The 24531-nt window shown below is 40.3% G+C and overlaps 1 protein-coding gene across 4 annotated transcripts in view; it reads left to right on the top strand.

The window, feature by feature from the left end:
• Positions 1–24531, top strand: part of NDC80 (NDC80 kinetochore complex component) — a 108258-nt gene that overhangs the window by 304 nt on the left and 83423 nt on the right. The gene's annotated exons all lie outside the window — the stretch shown is intronic.

Here is a 24531-nt window from a genome sequence, read left to right as displayed (position 1 = left end):
TTCTAAAACGGGAAAAGGTGGAAGTGTCATCAAATATATAAAGTTCTTACACAATAGACCATCGAATATAATATATAGGAATCTTGTGCAGTAATAATTGTTTGCACGTTGGATACGCACGGACCCGGGTTCTTGGTGTGATAAACGCTGCGTGTTGGTTATCTCCATATGGGCATTTGCATGAGGTAGAATGGTGTGAGTGCAGAGTGGTGTGTGTGTGCGCCGTTGGTTGTTATCTCCATATGGGCATTTGCATGAGGTAGAATGGTGTGAGTGCAGAGTGGTGTGTGTGTGCGCCGTTGGTGGTTATCTCCATTTGCGGGTTCCAGGAGGTGGAACTGAGCCCTCCCAGGACCCAAAGTATCCACGTCCTCTTCGGTTAAGCCTTAACCCTAACCGTTAAGGGATCACAGTTCATGGACCAAGCTGTTCAACTTTTTCAGAGTTTTGTTCCAAGTTCTCTTTTCAGGATCATCACCAAACCCTGGATTGTCTCCAATTGTTTTTAAAATCTCAGGGAGGTTCTTCTTCATCATTTATGTTGCTCCAATTAATCACTGGTACAATTCACTGCCCGCATGATGTTCTTCAGCTTCCAAGATCTCTTGACCTCGTTTTTGAGATCCTGGTATTTGGTCATTTTCTTGATTTCTGCATTGTTTAGGCCAAAATCGCTGGGTACTGATATCTCAATCAGCAATGCTGTCTTTTCCTTTTTGTTCCTGAGTACAATGTCCGGATGCAATGCTTTGTTTTCTGTGTTCACGCTCGATGGAATCATGAGGTCATACATGAGCATGACGTCCTCATTTCCAATCATTGCCCTTGGTTTGTGTTTCCATGAGTTTTCTGGTACTGGGATGTTTACATTTTTCGATTTGCCAATGAATCACTTTGCATACTTTGTGCCATTGTGTGTAAAGTTGTTCTGGTAGTTTTTTTGTTTTTCGCATCCCTAAAGTGGGTGACTTGTACTTTGTTTGTCTTGCTGAATCTACATTTGTCCGTCTGGCTCAGTCCCACCATCTTTTTAAATCCATTGGTGTAGTGTCCTTGATCTTGGGCATTTTATTATGATTCGTTTGCCGTCCCAGTTGAGCTGACCTCTTATTAGCCATTCCAATGAGCCTACTTTGTCTATCCCCACTCTGTCCAATTATTTTTAGTATTTTCCTGCTATTTTGTCATTCTCCCAGTTGTTGTTTATTTCTTGATATTTCTTTTTATATATTTATTTTGTCTTTTTTTGCAATTGTTGGGGCTGTATTTGTTGCTGTTTCATTTTCCTGTGTATCATCTTCGATTCGCACCTGTTTTTGGAAATTATTTGCAAGGTGAGTGAGGGATACGTTTTCAAATTTGTTGTGTTCTTAAGTTTGTTTACAAATTGCATCCGATAGTCTGTTGCGCATTTCACATACTCAGCTAGTCCTACACTCGTCGCTCTGTGCACCTGGTTGAGTTCCATCAGGCCACTCCGTCCCTCTCGTCTTGGCAGGTAGTTTCTCGGGATGCACTAGTTTTTGTAAAACATTTTGTCGATGGTAAGGAGTTTTCTTGTTTTGATGTCTAATGTGTTGATTTCTGATTGGGGCCAGATCCACAGCTCTATTGTTGGAAGACTGGTACTGAGCTGGTTTATGGCTTTGATTTTGTTTCGTGGGGAGAGGTATCTTTTCAGGATTAGCTTCGTTCTACGTAGGTATTCTTTGGCGATTGTTTTGCACATTTGTTTGTTTGTGTCGTTTGTTGTCTTCACCATAATTTGGGTTTCATAAGTGTATATGGAATGGAGTTCTCCCAGGACTTGAAGTATCCACTTCGGTTAAGGGTTGTGACTCATGGGCTAAGTTGTGAAGTTGTGTTCTCAGTTTTGTTCCGAGGGCTCTTTTTCTGGATCGTCACTGAGCCCCGTACAGCCTCCAACTGTAGTTTGTTTGTGGTCATGTTCCCAGGGATGTTTTTTAAGATCTATAAGGTTCTTTATCATTCTCATTGCTCCAATTATCACTGGTACAATTTCGGTGCTCTTCAGCCTCCAGGACCTTTTCACTTCATTTTTGAGGTCTTGGTATTTGACCTTTTTCTTGATTTCTGCATTATTTAGGCCGAACTCGCTGGGTACTAATATCAATCAGCAATGCTGTCTTTTCTTTCTTCTTTTTTTTGTTCCTAAGTACAATGTCTGAGTGTTTTGTCCTAAGTACGTTTTGTCCTAAGTACAATGTCCTAAAGTACGCAATGCTTTGTTTTCTATGTTCAGGTTGGATGGGATCATCAGGTCGTACTTTAGCGCTATATCAAATGGTCATGTAAGATGTGGTAAAGTTTTAATATCCTCCTGCTGAACGTTTTTTGCTGTACGCTTTTAACATAATGTAGACATGTATGTAATCGACCAATTGCTTAACCCCACTTTTCGCTTTGCCAGCGCATGCTAATTACCCCACACACGCAAAGCGAAAAGCAGGATTAAGATTAAGATTGATTAATGTCTGTCTGTCTGTCCCTTCCTCCATATACAAACTGTTTATGAATCGGGAACAACTTATTTAACGACTTCTTTTGAACATAAATCGGAAAACAAACCTGCTGTTGAACAGTACTTTGTCTTTGTATTAGTCCCGATCGTACATGCAGAGAGGAATGACAGTCAAAATGAACATATGTCACCCACAGGGTGAACCGTATCTTGCCATTTGACCTTGACCTTAATAATTTCGTATGGTGAATAGTATGTCTTCATGACCAACGCACATGAAATATTGAAAGATTTTGATGAGAACTGAGGAAATAATTTTTTCATGAAAATTCCGTTTTTTCGTCATGACGTCATCAAATGACGTCATAGCGTCAAACTGTTTACAGATCTGGGAAGCACTCATCAAGGGCATTCATATGAGGTATTACTTGATATGGTACCTACGATTTCAAAATTTGACCTTGGGGTCAATAATTTTCGACCTCCAGCGCTAACCATGAAGGTCAAGGCCGATCGCCACCAAAAACTAATCAGCTGAGCGCCGGACCATATACTAGATTCCCATGAAGTTTGGAGACGATCCGATCAAAGTTACTCAAACAATTAGTGTTTCGTCGACCTCCATGATTGGCCGCAAAGTGACCTTGACCTTTGACCTTGACCTTCATAATTTTGTGTGCTAAAGGGTATCTCTAAAAGACTCTGATATGCGAACTTACAAGAGTTTCCAAAGGGAACTGTGCTCTACAGAGTGACCTAAACAATGCGAACTAAAGCAATACAATATACATGAAAAGTGCAGTTTTTTCGTCATAACGCCGTCAAATGACGTCACATTGTCAAACTAGTTATATGTTTGGAAAGCACTCAACAAGGGCTTCAATTTGAGGTACTACTCGATATGGTAACTGAAACTTGAAAATTTTACCTTTTGGTCAAAATTGAATGACCTTCAAAATGACCTTGAAGGTCAAGGCCGATCGACACCAAAAACTAATCAGCTGAGCGCCATACCACACCCTATATACCCACCAAGTTTGGAGATCATAAGATCAAAGTTACTCAAAAAATAAGGGTTTCGTAATTTGACCTTGGGGTCAATAATTTTCGACCTCCAGCGCTAACCATGAAGGTCAAGGCCGATCGCCACCAAAAACTAATCAGCTGAGCGCCGGACCATATACTAGATTCCCATGAAGTTTGGAGACGATCCGATCAAAGTTACTCAAAAAATAAGGGTTTCGTTGACCTCCATGACTGACCGCAAAGTGACCTTGACCTTTGACCTTGACCTTCAAATTTTTGTGTGCTGAAGGGTATCTCTATAGGACTCTGATATGCGAAGTTACAGGAGTTTCCAATAATAACTGTGGTCTACAGAGTGATCTAAACGTGAAAAAAAAATGATTAACCACAAACAAAAAAACAAAAAAATAAAAACATATGTCACCCACAGGGTGAACCGTATCTTGCCAAAATGTGAACATGAGTGACTTGCTTCAGGTCACACTGAGGTGAACAGAACTGCTATCCACTAGAAGCGACTCTTTGAGGAATGTCTGCCCACGAGATATTGAAAGATTTTGATGAGAACTGAGGAAATAATTGTTTCATGAAAATTCCGTTTTTTCGTCATGACGTCATCAAATGACGTCATAGCGTCAAACTGTTTACAGATCTGGGAAGCACTCATCAAGGGCATTCATATGAGGTATTACTCGATATGGTACCTACGATTTCAAAATTTGACCTTGGGGTCAATAATTTTCGACCTCCAGCGCTAACCATGAAGGTCAAGGCCGATCGCCACCAAAAACTAATCAGCTGAGCGCCGGACCATATACTAGATTCCCATGAAGTTTGGAGACGATCCGATCAAAGTTACTCAAAAAATAAGGATTTCAACATTTGACCTTGGGGTCAATAATTTTCGACCTCCAGCGCTAACCATGAAGGTCAAGGCCGATCGCCACCAAAAACTAATCAGCTGAGCGCCGGACCATATACTAGATTCCCATGAAGTTTGGAGACGATCCGATCAAAGTTACTCAAAAAATAAGGGTTTCGTCGACCTCCATGATTGACCACAAAGTGACCTTGACCTTTGACCTTGACCTTCAAAATTTTGTGTGCTGAAGGGTATCTCTATAGGACTCTGATATGCGAAGTTACATGCGAAGATATGGTACCTACGATTTCAACATTTGACCTTGGGGTCAATAATTTTCGACCTCCAGCGCTAACCATGAAGGTCAAGGCCGATCGCCACCAAAAACTAATCAGCTGAGCGCCGGACCATATACTAGATTCCCATGAAGTTTGGAGACGATCCGATCAAAGTTACTCAAAAAATAAGGGTTTCAACATTTGACCTTGGGGTCAATAATTTTCGACCTCCAGCGCTAACCATGAAGGTCAAGGCCGATCGCCACCAAAAACTAATCAGCTGAGCGCCGGACCATATACTAGATTCCCATGAAGTTTGGAGACGATCCGATCAAAGTTACTCAAAAAATAAGGGTTTCGTCGACCTCCATGATTGACCACAAAGTGACCTTGACCTTTGACCTTGACCTTCAAAATTTTGTGTGCTGAAGGGTATCTCTATAGGACTCTGATATGCGAAGTTACAGGAGTTTCCAATAATAACTGTGGTCTACAGAGTGATCTAAACGTGGAAAAAAAATGATTAACCACAAACAAAAAAACAAAAAAACAAAAAAACAACAAAAAAAACAAACAAAACAAACATACAAGCTGACTAATACATCTTGCAAAAACTTCGTTTTGGCAAGATAAAAAACAAACAAAAAAACAAACATACAAGCTGACTAATACATCTTGCAAAAACTTCGTTTTGGCAAGATAACAAAAAAATGAACATATGTCACCCACAGGGTGAACCGTATCTTGCCATTTGACCTTGACCTTAAGAACATATGTCACCCACAGGGTGAACCGTATCTTGCCATTTGACCTTGACCTTAATAATTTCGTATGGTGAATAGTATGTCTTCATGACCAACGCACATGAAATATTGAAAGATTTTGATGAGAACTGAGGAAATAATTTTTTCATGAAAATTCCGTTTTTTCGTCATGACGTCATCAAATGACGTCATAGCGTCAAACTGTTTACAGATCTGGGAAGCACTCATCAAGGGCATTCATATGAGGTATTACTCGATATGGTACCTACGATTTCAAAATTTGACCTTGGGGTCAATAATTTCGACCTCCAGCGCTAACCATGAAGGTCAAGGCCGATCGCCACCAAAAAATAATCAGCTGAGCGCCGGACCATATACTAGATTCCCATGAAGTTTGGAGACGATCCGATCAAAGTTACTCAAAAAATAAGGATTTCAACATTTGACCTTGGGGTCAATAATTTTCGACCTCCAGCGCTAACCATGAAGGTCAAGGCCGATCGCCACCAAAAACTAATCAGCTGAGCGCCGGACCATATACTAGATTCCCATGAAGTTTGGAGACGATCCGATCAAAGTTACTCAAAAAATAAGGGTTTCGTCGACCTCCATGATTGACCACAAAGTGACCTTGACCTTTGACCTTGACCTTCAAAATTTTGTGTGCTGAAGGGTATCTCTATAGGACTCTGATATGCGAAGTTACAGGAGTTTCCAATAATAACTGTGGTCTACAGAGTGATCTAAACGTGGAAAAAAAATGATTAACCACAAACAAAAAAACAAAAAAACAAAAAAACAAACAAAAAAACAAACATACAAGCTGACTAATACATCTTGCAAAAACTTCGTTTTGGCAAGATAAAAAACAAACAAAAAAACAAACATACAAGCTGACTAATACATCTTGCAAAAACTTCGTTTTGGCAAGATAACAAAAAAATGAACATATGTCACCCACAGGGTGAACCGTATCTTGCCATTTGACCTTGACCTTAAGAACATATGTCACCCACAGGGTGAACCGTATCTTGCCATTTGACCTTGACCTTAATAATTTCGTATGGTGAATAGTATGTCTTCATGACCAACGCACATGAAATATTGAAAGATTTTGATGAGAACTGAGGAAATAATTTTTTCATGAAAATTCCGTTTTTTCGTCATGACGTCATCAAATGACGTCATAGCGTCAAACTGTTTACAGATCTGGGAAGCACTCATCAAGGGCATTCATATGAGGTATTACTCGATATGGTACCTACGATTTCAAAATTTGACCTTGGGGTCAATAATTTTCGACCTCCAGCGCTAACCATGAAGGTCAAGGCCGATCGCCACCAAAAAATAATCAGCTGAGCGCCGGACCATATACTAGATTCCCATGAAGTTTGGAGACGATCCGATCAAAGTTACTCAAAAAATAAGGGTTTCGTCGACCTCCATGATTGACCACAAAGTGACCTTGACCTTTGACCTTGACCTTCAAAATTTTGTGTGCTGAAGGGTATCTCTATAGGACTCTGATATGCGAAGTTACATGCGAAGATATGCGAAGATATGGTACCTACGATTTCAACATTTGACCTTGGGGTCAATAATTTTCGACCTCCAGCGCTAACCATGAAGGTCAAGGCCGATCGCCACCAAAAACTAATCAGCTGAGCGCCGGACCATATACTAGATTCCCATGAAGTTTGGAGACGATCCGATCAAAGTTACTCAAAAAATAAGGGTTTCAACATTTGACCTTGGGGTCAATAATTTTCGACCTCCAGCGCTAACCATGAAGGTCAAGGCCGATCGCCACCAAAAACTAATCAGCTGAGCGCCGGACCATATACTAGATTCCCATGAAGTTTGGAGACGATCCGATCAAAGTTACTCAAAAAATAAGGGTTTCGTCGACCTCCATGATTGACCACAAAGTGACCTTGACCTTTGACCTTGACCTTCACAATTTTGTGTGCTGAAGGGTATCTCTATAGGACTCTGATATGCGAAGTTACAGGAGTTTCCAATAATAACTGTGGTCTACAGAGTGATCTAAACGTGAAAAAAAATGATTAACCACAAACAAAAAAACAATAAACCTATGTCACCCACAGGGTGAACCGTATCTTGCCAAAATGTGAACATGAGTGACTTGCTTCAGGTCACACTGAGGTGAACAGAACTGCTATCCACTAGAAGCGACTCTTTGAGGAATGTCTGCCCACGAGATATTGAAAGATTTTGATGAGAACTGAGGAAATAATTTTTTCATGAAAATTCCGTTTTTTCGTCATGACGTCATCAAATGACGTCATAGCGTCAAACTGTTTACAGATCTGGGAAGCACTCATCAAGGGCATTCATATGAGGTATTACTCGATATGGTACCTACGATTTCAAAATTTGACCTTGGGGTCAATAATTTTCGACCTCCAGCGCTAACCATGAAGGTCAAGGCCGATCGCCACCAAAAACGAATCAGCTGAGCGCCGGACCATATACTAGATTCCCATGAAGTTTGGAGACGATCCGATCAAAGTTACTCAAAAAATAAGGATTTCAACATTTGACCTTGGGGTCAATAATTTTCGACCTCCAGCGCTAACCATGAAGGTCAAGGCCGATCGCCACCAAAAACTAATCAGCTGAGCGCCGGACCATATACTAGATTCCCATGAAGTTTGGAGACGATCCGATCAAAGTTACTCAAAAAATAAGGGTTTCGTCGACCTCCATGATTGACCACAAAGTGACCTTGACCTTTGACCTTGACCTTCAAAATTTTGTGTGCTGAAGGGTATCTCTATAGGACTCTGATATGCGAAGTTACATGCGAAGATATGCGAAGATATGGTACCTACGATTTCAACATTTGACCTTGGGGTCAATAATTTTCGACCTCCAGCGCTAACCATGAAGGTCAAGGCCGATCGCCACCAAAAACTAATCAGCTGAGCGCCGGACCATATACTAGATTCCCATGAAGTTTGGAGACGATCCGATCAAAGTTACTCAAAAAATAAGGGTTTCAACATTTGACCTTGGGGTCAATAATTTTCGACCTCCAGCGCTAACCATGAAGGTCAAGGCCGATCGCCACCAAAAACTAATCAGCTGAGCGCCGGACCATATACTAGATTCCCATGAAGTTTGGAGACGATCCGATCAAAGTTACTCAAAAAATAAGGGTTTCGTCGACCTCCATGATTGACCACAAAGTGACCTTGACCTTTGACCTTGACCTTCAAAATTTTGTGTGCTGAAGGGTATCTCTATAGGACTCTGATATGCGAAGTTACAGGAGTTTCCAATAATAACTGTGGTCTACAGAGTGATCTAAACGTGAAAAAAAATGATTAACCACAAACAAAAAAACAATAAACCTATGTCACCCACAGGGTGAACCGTATCTTGCCAAAATGTGAACATGAGTGACTTGCTTCAGGTCACACTGAGGTGAACAGAACTGCTATCCACTAGAAGCGACTCTTTGAGGAATGTCTGCCCACGAGATATTGAAAGATTTTGATGAGAACTGAGGAAATAATTTTTTCATGAAAATTCCGTTTTTTCGTCATGACGTCATCAAATGACGTCATAGCGTCAAACTGTTTACAGATCTGGGAAGCACTCATCAAGGGCATTCATATGAGGTATTACTCGATATGGTACCTACGATTTCAAAATTTGACCTTGGGGTCAATAATTTTCGACCTCCAGCGCTAACCATGAAGGTCAAGGCCGATCGCCACCAAAAACTAATCAGCTGAGCGCCGGACCATATACTAGATTCCCATGAAGTTTGGAGACGATCCGATCAAAGTTACTCAAAAAATAACGATTTCAACATTTGACCTTGGGGTCAATAATTTTCGACCTCCAGCGCTAACCATGAAGGTCAAGGCCGATCGCCACCAAAAACTAATCAGCTGAGCGCCGGACCATATACTAGATTCCCATGAAGTTTGGAGACGATCCGATCAAAGTTACTCAAAAAATAACGATTTCAACATTTGACCTTGGGGTCAATAATTTTCGACCTCCAGCGCTAACCATGAAGGTCAAGGCCGATCGCCACCAAAAACTAATCAGCTGAGCGCCGGACCATATACTAGATTCCCATGAAGTTTGGAGACGATCCGATCAAAGTTACTCAAAAAATAAGGGTTTCGTCGACCTCCATGATTGACCACAAAGTGACCTTGACCTTTGACCTTGACCTTCAAAATTTTGTGTGCTGAAGGGTATCTCTATAGGACTCTGATATGCGAAGTTACATGCGAAGGTATGCGAAGATATGGTACCTACGATTTCAACATTTGACCTTGGGGTCAATAATTTTCGACCTCCAGCGCTAACCATGAAGGTCAAGGCCGATCGCCACCAAAAACTAATCAGCTGAGCGCCGGACCATATACTAGATTCCCATGAAGTTTGGAGACGATCCGATCAAAGTTACTCAAAAAATAAGGGTTTCAACATTTGACCTTGGGGTCAATAATTTTCGACCTCCAGCGCTAACCATGAAGGTCAAGGCCGATCGCCACCAAAAACTAATCAGCTGAGCGCCGGACCATATACTAGATTCCCATGAAGTTTGGAGACGATCCGATCAAAGTTACTCAAAAAATAAGGGTTTCGTCCACCTCCATGATTGACCACAAAGTGACCTTGACCTTTGACCTTGACCTTCAAAATTTTGTGTGCTGAAGGGTATCTCTATAGGACTCTGATATGCGAAGTTACAGGAGTTTCCAATAATAACTGTGGTCTACAGAGTGATCTAAACGTGGAAAAAAAATGATTAACCACAAACAAAAAAACAAAAAAACAAAAAAACAAACAAAAAAACAAACATACAAGCTGACTAATACATCTTGCAAAAACTTCGTTTTGGCAAGATAACAAACATACAAGCTGACTGATACATCTTGCAAAAACTTCGTTTTGGCAAGATAAAAACAGACAAACATACAAGCTGACTAATACATCTTGCAAAAACTTCGTTTTGGCAAGATAACAAACAAATGAACATATGTCACCCACAGGGTGAACCGTATCTTGCCATTTGACCTTGACCTTAATAATTTCGTATGGTGAATAGTATGTCTTCATGACCAACGCACATGAAATATTGAAAGATTTTGATGAGAACTGAGGAAATAATTTTTTCATGAAAATTTCGTTTTTTCGTCATGACGTCATCAAATGACGTCATAGCGTCAAACTGTTTACAGATCTGGGAAGCACTCATCAAGGGCATTCATATGAGGTATTACTCGATATGGTACCTACGATTTCAAAATTTGACCTTGGGGTCAATAATTTTCGACCTCCAGCGCTAACCATGAAGGTCAAGGCCGATCGCCACCAAAAACTAATCAGCTGAGCGCCGGACCATATACTAGATTCCCATGAAGTTTGGAGACGATCCGATCAAAGTTACTCAAAAAATTAGTGTTTCGTCGACCTCCATGATTGACCACAAAGTGACCTTGACCTTTGACCTTGACCTTCAAAATTTTGTGTGCTGAAGGGTATCTCTATAGGACTCTGATATGCGAAGTTACAGGAGTTTCCAATAATAACTGTGGTCTACAGAGTGATCTAAACGTGAAAAAAAATGATTAACCACAAACAAATGAATGACCTTCAAAATGACCTTGAAGGTCAAGGCCGATCGACACCAAAAACTAATCAGCTGAGCGCCATACCACACCCTATATACCCACCAAGTTTGGAGATCATAAGATCAAAGTTACTCAAAAAATAAGGGTTTCGTTGACCTCCATGATTGACCGCAAAGTGACCTTGACCTTTGACCTTGACCTTCAAAATTTTGTGTGCTGAAGGGTATCTCTATAGGACTCTGATATGCGAAGTTACAGGAGTTTCCAATAATAACTGTGGTCTACAGAGTGATCTAAACGTGAAAAAAAAATGATTAACCACAAACAAAAAAACAAACAAATGAACATATGTCACCCACAGGGTGAACCGTATCTTGCCATTTGACCTTGACCTTAATAATTTCGTATGGTGAATAGTATGTCTTCATGACCAACGCACATGAAATATTGAAAGATTTTGATGAGAACTGAGGAAATAATTTTTTCATGAAAATTCCGTTTTTTCGTCATGACGTCATCAAATGATGTCATAGCGTCAAACTGTTTACAGATCTGGGAAGCACTCATCAAGGGCATTCATATGAGGTATTACTCGATATGGTACCTACGATTTCAAAATTTGACCTTGGGGTCAATAATTTTCGACCTCCAGCGCTAACCATGAAGGTCAAGGCCGATCGCCACCAAAAACTAATCAGCTGAGCGCCGGACCATATACTAGATTCCCATGAAGTTTGGAGACGATCCGATCAAAGTTACTCAAAAAATTAGTGTTTCGTCGACCTCCATGATTGGCCGCAAAGTGACCTTGACCTTTGACCTTGACCTTCATAATTTTGTGTGCTAAAGGGTATCTCTAAAAGACTCTGATATGCGAACTTACAAGAGTTTCCAAAGGGAACTGTGCTCTACAGAGTGACCTAAACAATGCGAACTAAAGCAATACAATATACATGAAAAGTGCAGTTTTTTCGTCATAACGCCGTCAAATGACGTCACATTGTCAAACTAGTTATATGTTTGGAAAGCACTCAACAAGGGCTTCAATTTGAGGTACTACTCGATATGGTAACTGAAACTTGAAAATTTTACCTTTTGGTCAAAATTGAATGACCTTCAAAATGACCTTGAAGGTCAAGGCCGATCGACACCAAAAACTAATCAGCTGAGCGCCATACCACACCCTATATACCCACCAAGTTTGGAGATCATAAGATCAAAGTTACTCAAAAAATAAGGGTTTCGTAATTTGACCTTGGGGTCAATAATTTTCGACCTCCAGCGCTAACCATGAAGGTCAAGGCCGATCGCCACCAAAAACTAATCAGCTGAGCGCCGGACCATATACTAGATTCCCATGAAGTTTGGAGACGATCCGATCAAAGTTACTCAAAAAATAAGGGTTTCGTTGACCTCCATGACTGACCGCAAAGTGACCTTGACCTTTGACCTTGACCTTCAAATTTTTGTGTGCTGAAGGGTATCTCTATAGGACTCTGATATGCGAAGTTACAGGAGTTTCCAATAATAACTGTGGTCTACAGAGTGATCTAAACGTGAAAAAAAAATGATTAACCACAAACAAAAAAACAAAAAAATAAAAACATATGTCACCCACAGGGTGAACCGTATCTTGCCAAAATGTGAACATGAGTGACTTGCTTCAGGTCACACTGAGGTGAACAGAACTGCTATCCACTAGAAGCGACTCTTTGAGGAATGTCTGCCCACGAGATATTGAAAGATTTTGATGAGAACTGAGGAAATAATTGTTTCATGAAAATTCCGTTTTTTCGTCATGACGTCATCAAATGACGTCATAGCGTCAAACTGTTTACAGATCTGGGAAGCACTCATCAAGGGCATTCATATGAGGTATTACTCGATATGGTACCTACGATTTCAAAATTTGACCTTGGGGTCAATAATTTTCGACCTCCAGCGCTAACCATGAAGGTCAAGGCCGATCGCCACCAAAAACTAATCAGCTGAGCGCCGGACCATATACTAGATTCCCATGAAGTTTGGAGACGATCCGATCAAAGTTACTCAAAAAATAAGGGTTTCGTCGACCTCCATGATTGACCGCAAAGTGACCTTGACCTTTGACCCTGACCTTCAAAATTTTGTGTGCTAAAGGGTATCTCTAAAAGACTCTGATATGCGAACTTACAAGAGTTTCCAAAGGGAACTGTGCTCTACAGAGTGACCTAAACAATGCGAACTAAAGCAATACAATATACATGAAAAGTGCAGTTTTTTCGTCATAACGCCGTCAAATGACGTCACATTGTCAAACTAGTTATATGTTTGGAAAGCACTCAACAAGGGCTTCAATTTGAGGTACTACTCGATATGGTAACTGAAACTTGAAAATTTTACCTTTTGGTCAAAATTGAATGACCTTCAAAATGACCTTGAAGGTCAAGGCCGATCGACACCAAAAACTAATCAACTGAGCGCCATACCACACCCTATATACCCACCAAGTTTGGAGATCATAAGATCAAAGTTACTCAAAAAATAAGGGTTTCGTAATTTGACCTTGGGGTCAATAATTTTCGACCTCCAGCGCTAACCATGAAGGTCAAGGCCGATCGCCACCAAAAACTAATCAGCTGAGCGCCGGACCATATACTAGATTCCCATGAAGTTTGGAGACGATCCGATCAAAGTTACTCAAAAAATAAGGGTTTCGTTGACCTCCATGATTGACCGCAAAGTGACCTTGACCTTTGACCTTGACCTTCAAAATTTTGTGTGCTGAAGGGTATCTCTATAGGACTCTGATATGCGAAGTTACAGGAGTTTCCAATAATAACTGTGGTCTACAGAGTGATCTAAACGTGAAAAAAAAATGATTAACCACAAACAAAAAAACAAAAAAACAAAAAAACAAAAAAACAAACAAACAAACATACAAGCTGACTGATACATCTTGCAAAAACTTCGTTTTGGCAAGATAATGAACATATGTCACCCACAGGGTGAACTGTATCTTGCCATTTGACCTTGACCTTAATAATTTCGTATGGTGAATAGTATGTCTTCATGACCAACGCACATGAAATATTGAAAGATTTTGATGAGAACTGAGGAAATAATTTTTTCATGAAAATTCCGTTTTTTCGTCATGACGTCATCAAATGACGTCATAGCGTCAAACTGTTTACAGATCTGGGAAGCACTCATCAAGGGCATTCATATGAGGTATTACTCGATATGGTACCTACGATTTCAAAATTTGACCTTGGGGTCAATAATTTTCGACCTCCAGCGCTAACCATGAAGGTCAAGGCCGATCGCCACCAAAAACTAATCAGCTGAGCGCCGGACCATATACTAGATTCCCATGAAGTTTGGAGACGATCCGATCAAAGTTACTCAAAAAATTAGTGTTTCGTCGACCTCCATGATTGACCACAAAGTGACCTTGACCTTTGACCTTGACCTTCAAAATTTTGTGTGCTGAAGGGTATCTCTATAGGACTCTGATATGCGAAGTTACAGGAGTTTCCAATAATAACTGTGGTCTACAGAGTGATCTAAACGTGAAAAAAAATGATTAACCACAAACAAATGAATGACCTTCAAAATGACCCTGAAGGTCAAGGCCGATCGACACCAAAAACTAATCAGCTGAGCGCCATACCACACCCTATATACCCACCAAGTTTGGAGATCATAAGATCAAAGTTACTCAAAAAATAAGGGTTTCGTTGACCTCCATGATTGACCGCAAAGTGACCTTGACCTTTGACCTTGACCTTCAAAATTTTGTGTGCTGAAGGGTATCTCTATAGGACTCTGATATGCGAAGTTACAGGAGTTTCCAATAATAACTGTGGTCTACAGAGTGATCTAAACGTGAAAAAAAAATGATTAACCACAAACAAAAAAACAAACAAATAAAAATATGTCACCCACAGGGTGAACCGTATCTTGCCATTTGACCTTGACCTTAATAATTTCGTATGGTGAATAGTATGTCTTCATGACCAACGCACATGAAATATTGTAAGATTTTGATGAGAACTGAGGAAATAATTTTTTCATGAAAATTCCGTTTTTTCGTCATGACGTCATCAAATGACGTCATAGCGTCAAACTGTTTACAGATCTGGGAAGCACTCATCAAGGGCATTCATATGAGGTATTACTCGATATGGTACCTACGATTTCAAAATTTGACCTTGGGGTCAATAATTTTCGACCTCCAGCGCTAACCATGAAGGTCAAGGCCGATCGCCACCAAAAACTAATCAGCTGAGCGCCGGACCATATACTAGATTCCCATGAAGTTTGGAGACGATCCGATCAAAGTTACTCAAAAAATTAGTGTTTCGTCGACCTCCATGATTGACCACAAAGTGACCTTGACCTTTGACCTTGACCTTCAAAATTTTGTGTGCTGAAGGGTATCTCTATAGGACTCTGATATGCGAAGTTACAGGAGTTTCCAATAATAACTGTGGTCTACAGAGTGATCTAAACGTGAAAAAAAATGATTAACCACAAACAAATGAATGACCTTCAAAATGACCCTGAAGGTCAAGGCCGATCGACACCAAAAACTAATCAGCTGAGCGCCATACCACACCCTATATACCCACCAAGTTTGGAGATCATAAGATCAAAGTTACTCAAAAAATAAGGGTTTCGTTGACCTCCATGATTGACCGCAAAGTGACCTTGACCTTTGACCTTGACCTTCAAAATTTTGTGTGCTGAAGGGTATCTCTATAGGACTCTGATATGCGAAGTTACAGGAGTTTCCAATAATAACTGTGGTCTACAGAGTGATCTAAACGTGAAAAAAAAATGATTAACCACAAACAAAAAAACAAACAAATAAAAATATGTCACCCACAGGGTGAACCGTATCTTGCCATTTGACCTTGACCTTAATAATTTCGTATGGTGAATAGTATGTCTTCATGACCAACGCACATGAAATATTGAAAGATTTTGATGAGAACTGAGGAAATAATTTTTTCATGAAAATTCCGTTTTTTCGTCATGACGTCATCAAATGACGTCATAGCGTCAAACTGTTTACAGATCTGGGAAGCACTCATCAAGGGCATTCATATGAGGTATTACTCGATATGGTGCCTACGATTTCAAAATTTGACCTTGGGGTCAATAATTTTCGACCTCCAGCGCTAACCATGAAGGTCAAGGCCGATCGCCACCAAAAACTAATCAGCTGAGCGCCGGACCATATACTAGATTCCCATGAAGTTTGGAGACGATCCGATCAAAGTTACTCAAAAAATAAGGGTTTCGTTGACCTCCATGATTGACCGCAAAGTGACCTTGACCTTTGACCTTGACCTTCAAAATTTTGTGTGCTGAAGGGTATCTCTATAGGACTCTGATATGCGAAGTTACAGGAGTTTCCAATAATAACTGTGGTCTACAGAGTGATCTAAACGTGAAAAAAAAATGATTAACCACAAACAAAAAAACAAAAAAACAAAAAAACAAACAAACAAACATACAAGCTGACTAATACATCTTGCAAAAACTTCGTTTTGGCAAGATAATAATAATAATAATAATAATAATAATAATAAAAATCACCCACAGGGTGAACCGTATCTTGCCAAAATGTGAAAATTCCGTTTTTTCGTCATGACGTCATCAAATGATGTCATAGCGTCAAACTGTTTACAGATCTGGGAAGCACTCATCAAGGGCATTCATATGAGGTATTACTCGATATGGTACCTACGATTTCAAAATTTGACCTTGGGGTCAATAATTTTCGACCTCCAGCGCTAACCATGAAGGTCAAGGCCGATCGCCACCAAAAACTAATCAGCTGAGCGCCGGACCATATACTAGATTCCCATGAAGTTTGGAGACGATCCGATCAAAGTTACTCAAAAAATTAGTGTTTCGTCGACCTCCATGATTGACCACAAAGTGACCTTGACCTTTGACCTTGACCTTCATAATTTTGTGTGCTAAAGGGTATCTCTAAAAGACTCTGATATGCGAACTTACAAGAGTTTCCAAAGGGAACTGTGCTCTACAGAGTGACCTAAACAATGCGAACTAAAGCAATACAATATACATGAAAAGTGCAGTTTTTTCGTCATAACGCCGTCAAATGACGTCACATTGTCAAACTAGTTATATGTTTGGAAAGCACTCAACAAGGGCTTCAATTTGAGGTACTACTCGATATGGTAACTGAAACTTGAAAATTTTACCTTTTGGTCAAAATTGAATGACCTTCAAAATGACCTTGAAGGTCAAGGCCGATCGACACCAAAAACTAATCAGCTGAGCGCCATACCACACCCTATATACCCACCAAGTTTGGAGATCATAAGATCAAAGTTACTCAAAAAATAAGGGTTTCGTTGACCTCCATGATTGACCGCAAAGTGACCTTGACCTTTGACCTTGACCTTCAAAATTTTATGTGCTGAAGGGTATCTCTATAGGACTCTGATATGCGAAGTTACAGGAGTTTCCAATAATAACTGTGGTCTACAGAGTGATCTAAACGTGAAAAAAAAAAGATTAACCACAAACAAAAAAACAAAAAAACAAATAAAACATCACCCACAGGGTGAACCGTATCTTGCCAGGGTTTCGTTGACCTCCATGATTGACCGCAAAGTGACCTTGACCTTTGACCTTGACCTTAATAATTTCGTATGGTGAATAGTATGTCTTCATGACCAACGCACATGAAATATTGAAAGATTTTGATGAGAACTGAGGAAATAATTTTTTCATGAAAATTCCGTTTTTTCGTCATGACGTCATCAAATGACGTCATAGCGTCAAACTGTTTACAGATCTGGGAAGCACTCATCAAGGGCATTCATATGAGGTATTACTCGATATGGTACCTACGATTTCAAAATTTGACCTTGGGGTCAATAATTTTCGACCTCCAGCGCTAACCATGAAGGTCAAGGCCGATCGCCACCAAAAACTAATCAGCTGAGCGCCGGACCATATACTAGATTCCCATGAAGTTTGGAGACGATCCGATCAAAGTTACTCAAAAAATAAGGATTTCAACATTTGACCTTGGGGTCAATAATTTTCGACCTCCAGCGCTAACCATGAAGGTCAAGGCCGATCGCCACCAAAAACTAATCAGCTGAGCGCCGGACCATATACTAGATTCCCATGAAGTTTGGAGACGATCCGATCAAAGTTACTCAAAAAATAAGGGTTTCGTCGACCTCCATGATTGACCACAAAGTGACCTTGACCTTTGACCTTGACCTTCAAAATTTCGTGTGCTGAAGGGTATCTCTATAGGACTCTGATATGCGAAGTTACATGCGAAGATATGCGAAGATATGGTACCTACGATTTCAACATTTGACCTTGGGGTCAATAATTTTCGACCTCCAGCGCTAACCATGAAGGTCAAGGCCGATCGCCACCAAAAACTAATCAGCTGAGCGCCGGACCATATACTAGATTCCCATGAAGTTTGGAGACGATCCGATCAAAGTTACTCAAAAAATAAGGGTTTCAACATTTGACCTTGGGGTCAATAATTTTCGACCTCCAGCGCTAACCATGAAGGTCAAGGCCGATCGCCACCAAAAACTAATCAGCTGAGCACCGGACCATATACTAGATTCCCATGAAGTTTGGAGACGATCCGATCAAAGTTACTAAAAAAATAAGGGTTTCGTCGACCTCCATGATTGACCACAAAGTGACCTTGACCTTTGACCTTGACCTTCAAAATTTTGTGTGCTGAAGGGTATCTCTATAGGACTCTGATATGCGAAGTTACAGGAGTTTCCAATAATAACTGTGGTCTACAGAGTGATCTAAACGTGGAAAAAAAATGATTAACCACAAACAAAAAAACAAAAAAACAAAAAAACAAACAAAAAAACAAACATACAAGCTGACTAATACATCTTGCAAAAACTTCGTTTTGGCAAGATAAAAAAACAAACAAACAAACAAACAAACAAACATACAAGCTGACTGATACATCTTGCAAAAACTTCGTTTTGGCAAGATAAAAAACAAACAAACAAACAAACAAACATACAAGCTGACTGATACATCTTGCAAAAACTTCGTTTTGGCAAGATAATAAACATATGTCACCCACAGGGTGAACCGTATCTTGCCATTTGACCTTGACCTTTGACCTTGACCTTAATAATTTCGTATGGTGAATAGTATGTCTTCATGACCAACGCACATGAAATATTGAAAGATTTTGATGAGAACTGAGGAAATAATTTTTTCATGAAAATTCCGTTTTTTCGTCATGACGTCATCAAATGACGTCATAGCGTCAAACTGTTTACAGATCTGGGAAGCACTCATCAAGGGCATTCATATGAGGTATTACTCGATATGGTACCTACGATTTCAAAATTTGACCTTGGGGTCAATAATTTTCGACCTCCAGCGCTAACCATGAAGGTCAAGGCCGATCGCCACCAAAAACTAATCAGCTGAGCGCCGGACCATATACTAGATTCCCATGAAGTTTGGAGACGATCCGATCAAAGTTACTCAAAAAATAAGGGTTTCAACATTTGACCTTGGGGTCAATAATTTTCGACCTCCAGCGCTAACCATGAAGGTCAAGGCCGATCGCCACCAAAAACTAATCAGCTGAGCGCCGGACCATATACTAGATTCCCATGAAGTTTGGAGACGATCCGATCAAAGTTACTAAAAAAATAAGGGTTTCGTCGACCTCCATGATTGACCACAAAGTGACCTTGACCTTTGACCTTGACCTTCAAAATTTTGTGTGCTGAAGGGTATCTCTATAGGACTCTGATATGCGAAGTTACAGGAGTTTCCAATAATAACTGTGGTCTACAGAGTGATCTAAACGTGGAAAAAAAATGATTAACCACAAACAAAAAAACAAAAAAACAAAAAAACAAACAAAAAAACAAACATACAAGCTGACTAATACATCTTGCAAAAACTTCGTTTTGGCAAGATAAAAAAACAAACAAACAAACAAACAAACAAACATACAAGCTGACTGATACATCTTGCAAAAACTTCGTTTTGGCAAGATAAAAAACAAACAAACAAACAAACAAACATACAAGCTGACTGATACATCTTGCAAAAACTTCGTTTTGGCAAGATAATAAACATATGTCACCCACAGGGTGAACCGTATCTTGCCATTTGACCTTGACCTTTGACCTTGACCTTAATAATTTCGTATGGTGAATAGTATGTCTTCATGACCAACGCACATGAAATATTGAAAGATTTTGATGAGAACTGAGGAAATAATTTTTTCATGAAAATTCCGTTTTTTCGTCATGACGTCATCAAATGACGTCATAGCGTCAAACTGTTTACAGATCTGGGAAGCACTCATCAAGGGCATTCATATGAGGTATTACTCGATATGGTACCTACGATTTCAACATTTGACCTTGGGGTCAATAATTTTCGACCTCCAGCGCTAACCATGAAGGTCAAGGCCGATCGCCACCAAAAACTAATCAGCTGAGCGCCGGACCATATACTAGATTCCCATGAAGTTTGGAGACGATCCGATCAAAGTTACTCAAAAAATAAGGGTTTCAACATTTGACCTTGGGGTCAATAATTTTCGACCTCCAGCGCTAACCATGAAGGTCAAGGCCGATCGCCACCAAAAACTAATCAGCTGAGCGCCGGACCATATACTAGATTCCCATGAAGTTTGGAGACGATCCGATCAAAGTTACTAAAAAAATAAGGGTTTCGTCGACCTCCATGATTGACCACAAAGTGACCTTGACCTTTGACCTTGACCTTCAAAATTTTGTGTGCTGAAGGGTATCTCTATAGGACTCTGATATGCGAAGTTACAGGAGTTTCCAATAATAACTGTGGTCTACAGAGTGATCTAAACGTGGAAAAAAAATGATTAACCACAAACAAAAAAACAAAAAAACAAAAAAACAAACAAAAAAACAAACATACAAGCTGACTAATACATCTTGCAAAAACTTCGTTTTGGCAAGATAAAAAAACAAACAAACAAACAAACAAACAAACATACAAGCTGACTGATACATCTTGCAAAAACTTCGTTTTGGCAAGATAAAAAACAAACAAACAAACAAACAAACATACAAGCTGACTGATACATCTTGCAAAAACTTCGTTTTGGCAAGATAATAAACATATGTCACCCACAGGGTGAACCGTATCTTGCCATTTGACCTTGACCTTTGACCTTGACCTTAATAATTTCGTATGGTGAATAGTATGTCTTCATGACCAACGCACATGAAATATTGAAAGATTTTGATGAGAACTGAGGAAATAATTTTTTCATGAAAATTCCGTTTTTTCGTCATGACGTCATCAAATGACGTCATAGCGTCAAACTGTTTACAGATCTGGGAAGCACTCATCAAGGGCATTCATATGAGGTATTACTCGATATGGTACCTACGATTTCAAAATTTGACCTTGGGGTCAATAATTTTCGACCTCCAGCGCTAACCATGAAGGTCAAGGCCGATCGCCACCAAAAACTAATCAGCTGAGCGCCGGACCATATACTAGATTCCCATGAAGTTTGGAGACGATCCGATCAAAGTTACTCAAACAATTAGTGTTTCGTCGACCTCCATGATTGGCCGCAAAGTGACCTTGACCTTTGACCTTGACCTTCATAATTTTGTGTGCTAAAGGGTATCTCTAAAAGACTCTGATATGCGAACTTACAAGAGTTTCCAAAGGGAACTGTGCTCTACAGAGTGACCTAAACAATGCGAACTAAAGCAATACAATATACATGAAAAGTGCAGTTTTTTCGTCATAACGCCGTCAAATGACGTCACATTGTCAAACTAGTTATATGTTTGGAAAGCACTCAACAAGGGCTTCAATTTGAGGTACTACTCGATATGGTAACTGAAACTTGAAAATTTTACCTTTTGGTCAAAATTGAATGACCTTCAAAATGACCTTGAAGGTCAAGGCCGATCGACACCAAAAACTAATCAGCTGAGCGCCATACCACACCCTATATACCCACCAAGTTTGGAGATCATAAGATCAAAGTTACTCAAAAAATAAGGGTTTCGTTGACCTCCATGATTGACCGCAAAGTGACCTTGACCTTTGACCTTTGACCTTCAAAATTTTTTGTGCTGAAGGGTATCTCTATAGGACTCTGATCTGCGAAGTTACAGGAGTTTCCAATAATAACTGTGGTCTACAGAGTGATCTAAACGTGAAAAAAAAAAGATTAACCACAAACAAAAAAACAAACAAAAAAACAAACAAACAAACAAACAAACATACAAGCTGACTGATACATCTTGCAAAAACTTCGTTTTGGCAAGATAATAAAATTGAAAATCATTGCAAACAGGAAACGCACTGTGTTTAAGGATTCCATAAAGAGCACAAACAACAGACGCGAAGAACTAATGTAACGTGCGAGATAAGGTGATGTAATAGACACTGCGAAAACGGTGTTAAAACCCAGAATTGATTTATTTAAACGATTTTTACAATACTTAATTTTAAATTCATCTTTTGACTTGACCACTGTAAAACACAAATTGCCTTCTTCATACTTCCAAGAACCTCCAGTTTAGCAGTACTTGGACATGTTAAACAAGTAGGTGTATAAAACGGCTTCTATAATGTTAAACTTATGGATTTTTTTTTAAACAATGTTTAAAGTCACTATTGTATTAAAATTGAAGTATACAGGATGTCCCATAAGTCCGGTCTCATGGGAATATGTATATTTAATGAAATTCCAAGAAACATATACATCCAAAATATCTAAGCATCCCATTCAAATACGGTTTCAAGCAATTGTGCAATAACTGAAGATATCGATCGGCATTAATTCTGGCTGTTGCTGGCTGTTTCCCAGAAACAACTTGCTTTCGTCTCCTGGAAAGCAAATCCAACGGAAGGAAATCTCATTTCCTTTCACAAAGCCCGAAACAAGTGTGTGTCCATCCTCAGGAGAGCCAGGAAACAATATCTCTCCGTTCTCAGGACCGAACTCTCTTATCTGTCTCCCTTTCCAAATCCTGGTGGCGTCTGGTCAAATCTGTTTCTGGTGTTTGTTCCCCCTCCATCCCCTCCCTCACCTCAAACGGCTACACGGCTGACTCCGCACGTGAAAAAGCTGAATGCCTCAACTCTGTGTTTGCCTCTAAATCAGTGGTTCTCAAACTTTTTTGGACTACCGCCCCCTTCTGCCCTCTTGGACTGTCCCAATGCCGCCCTTGTCCTATCGTTCGTGGTCGGACACCCAGAATTTATGTAGATAGGAAGCAAAAATAACAGAAGCCAAATATTTTCTGAATAATATTTTACTTTATTTTACTTTACTTTTTATTTTATTTTGCACGACCTACAATGTTTCAGCAGAACAGGTCCAGGTGAGGCAAACTGGGAATCTGTTATCACAGGCCCAAATACCGTTAGTGTGAAGGGTGGGCCTGGTGACTCGCTGCGAGATTACGAACGTCTGGCTCCATCTCGGTGAGGTAGAGATGCAGATCGCCCCTCTTGGTAATGTCAAGGCGGTTTCGATACTTGGTCAGCAGCACCATCACGGCGCTGAACCCTCTTTCAACGAGGTATGATGTGGGGAATGCCATCAGCAGCAGTTCTGCCTCAGTCCACATTGCGGGGTATTTGCCCCGCTCCAGAATTTGCCGTATTCATGCTGCGAGAATCTTGCCTTCGCTTCATCATCATTGTGGAGGATGATAATTTCATCCTGTAATTCGCGCTTCACATCTTGAATGTCACATTTGAATGGGTTGATCACCCATGCTGGCACCGACAGTTCTAGCATGTCTCTGAAACGCTGCTCCATATCTCCACGAATCTTCTCAAGGTGATTGCAATAAACGAGCAGCTCTTCATCAGAAACAGCAGTTTCCTTTGCCAACCGGGGAAAATGGTACATATCTCTGTGGCCGAGGGTTTCCCTGTGCAGAGTCACCTTGGTTACGAACGCGCCGATCACTTTCTTTGCTTTAATCAGCGTCATATGGTCACCCTGGAGTTGTTTGTTGACATCATTCAGTATACTGAATATGTCCGTGAGGTAAGCCACATCATGCTCAATCGCATTCCCTTTCTCTGATAGCTCCGTATCAATTTCCGACAGAAACTCGACCACTGTTGAGAAGAGGGCATGGAAACGGGTCAAACAAGCGCCTTTTTGGACAACCATCGAACTTCGGTATGCAACACGAGCCGCTCGAATGCCTCGTCGTTCTCCTGGCAAAGCTGATGAAACAGCCGATCATGCAGAGACGACACCTTGATTTTATTCACTGCTTTGATTACTGTTTGGAGTGATGTATGAAGTCTGGTGCTGAGAGCTTTTGCTACAAGATGCTGGCGGTGCACGACACAGTGAATGGCGAACACGGACGGTACCTGGTTCTTCAGAAGCGCAATAAAACCACGCTGGCGGCCAACCATCGCTGGTGCCCCGTCCGTCGCGCAAGCGAGAATGTTCTCC

Source organism: Myxine glutinosa, chromosome 2, assembly GCF_964187855.1.
Source record: "Myxine glutinosa chromosome 2, kmMyxGlut1.1, whole genome shotgun sequence".
NCBI classification, from domain to species: Eukaryota; Metazoa; Chordata; class Myxini; order Myxiniformes; family Myxinidae; genus Myxine; species Myxine glutinosa.
Note: the sequence above shows the minus strand (reverse complement) of the source record. Positions and strands in the feature narration are given on the sequence as shown.